Here is a 2,118-nt window from a genome sequence, read left to right as displayed (position 1 = left end):
GAAAGGACCATTAGTAGGACTGCAGAACTCGGGTTCTGTTAATGAGATTTCACTTAAATGTAAAATACAACATTTTCCTTCTTTAATAAGGCTTTATTGTATTTAGGTTTAATAAGTGTTTCAAAACATGATTTAGCAAGTAGCAAAATGAGATTTACTTTATACTCGTATTTATATATGTGAGTGATGACTCTGTAGTACTTAAACGCATAATCTCAGGAGAATAACATCGGTTTCAACTTCCCTTCCTGCTCAACTGTTGCAACCAAAATCTTGCTGCAATTTGCTACATTAAAATTTTGCTAGGGGTTAAAAAAAAGTGATGCCATTAATGCAGAAACAAACCTAGAAAGTAATTTTAATTAACTCTGTTCCACCTCTAAGGGACATTCTGGTAGGCAGTACATCTTACTTGACAGAAGCTTAAAGTTAAAGCATGCAAAAGTCCTATAATCCAAAATCTATACAGCAATACAGTTTAGAAACATTTGCCTATGAGGGCATAAAATCCCCCCTCTAAAACAAAAAACTAAATGTCTGAGGCCCATATAAACATTCTGCCAACTGTTCTAATTGCACTTTCTGCAAAGATGGAAGGCTCTGGCACGCAAAGGCAGGGCTGTGGCAGCCAGCTCCCACAACAACTGCCACGTCCCAGCACTGCCTTTCGGTAACAGCACGTCCTGCTCAGAAAGGTAGTGATTCTGGAGCACTCCATCCCATCTCACTGCAGAGCAGACACCCCAGCTAGCTCCAGACCTAGCAGCGTAACTGTGTCAGGTCAGTACCCAGCCCAGCGAGTCTTTGTTGGCCTCTACATTAAACTTTGCTGCTTTAGTGCGAGGTTCTAGATCCCAAAAGCAGCAAACGTGAGGCACTGCATAACAGTGTTCTTAGTGCAGCACTAAAAGCACCCTCAGTGTTACCTCATAAATCTCAGCATAAGTCCATCTTTAGGGTATGGAAGACATCTCCAAATGCATTTAGATGTTAGCACCCAGATTGCAGTGCTTTGCTGACTAAACCTTCACATGCTTAGACTCATCTCTCCTTTCTCATATGCAAGCCCAACAGACATGCTCTGGTACTGCAAGTTAGCACTGACCATTTCTGTGAAGTCCCTTTGGCAGCGTCAGAGCCCACCACACGTTCAGTAAGTGCCCTCACTACATGGCAGTTTCTGAACTTGCATGTATTTTCAGCTCATTAATGAGGGGCTCATGGCCAGGAACTTCCTGGAGATTGTTTGACAGCAAAATGTATTCTACCAGCTAAATGCACACTCTTTTCCTGCATTAACACAAGCCAGGAAGGAAAGCACATTGATACTTTCGTATTATCTTAGGGGACAGATTTTGATTTGCTGGTATATATGTAAATTTAAGCTATGAATGAAGAGCCAGGAAACTCTGCTTAGCAGATATTTGTTAATGTCTCTAAAAATGAAGAACCAAGCTTTAGTAAACCCCTTAAGACCCAATCATCTTTAATGCCAATAACTATTTTATTTTCTGTTCTCCTTCTTCCAGGAATCACGGTGAGGATTTTAAAATGCAGCATTCAGTTTGAAGGAAGTGAAGTGTTTATCTGGCCACAGCACTGAAGCTTATGCAGCCAGTAGGTGTAAAAAAATCGATGTTACTAAGCACAAGCACTAGAAACTGCTTATACTACGAAAGTTTCAAAACCATGTATATTATGATCTATATACCATTAGACCAAAGCTTTTAAACATGTCTTAAAAAAATTTAACCTTCCAGAAGTGAACTCCAAGGAGAAACAGTACGTAAAAAGGCAACTGGTGTAAGTTTCTTCTCTGAAATAGGGTGCATCACTGCAGTTCCAGCACTGGTGTGATTGAAATAAAACCTTTCAAGTCAGCTCTTGTACAACTCAGTACACCCCCACTGCACCAATATTTTAAAGGGGATTGTACGAGAGCCGAGTAGATTACTCGGCTGACAACTGGCTATACAGCAGACCAAGTAAAACACTAAGCCCATGACTTTGTTTCATAGCCATGGCTCTTTCAGTTCACACTTTCCAGCTTTTTAAATTTTTGTACCTACCACAGTAAGATAAGCACTTCCCACTCATACAGTGTTGTTCTATTCAGCC

At 40.5% G+C, this 2,118-nt stretch overlaps 1 protein-coding gene across 1 annotated transcript in view; it reads right to left on the bottom strand.

Moving 5' to 3' along the window:
- The window catches only part of GAREM1 (GRB2 associated regulator of MAPK1 subtype 1), a gene marked incomplete at its 5' end in the record, with an annotated part of 80,494 nt that overhangs the window by 73,138 nt on the left and 5,238 nt on the right, over positions 1–2,118 (bottom strand). The gene's annotated exons all lie outside the window — the stretch shown is intronic.

The sequence above is a fragment of the Antrostomus carolinensis genome, unplaced genomic scaffold (genome assembly GCF_000700745.2).
Source record: "Antrostomus carolinensis isolate BGI_N321 unplaced genomic scaffold, ASM70074v2 scaffold21716, whole genome shotgun sequence".
Classification (NCBI taxonomy): domain Eukaryota; kingdom Metazoa; phylum Chordata; class Aves; order Caprimulgiformes; family Caprimulgidae; genus Antrostomus; species Antrostomus carolinensis.
This window is presented reverse-complemented; position numbering and strand designations above follow the sequence as displayed.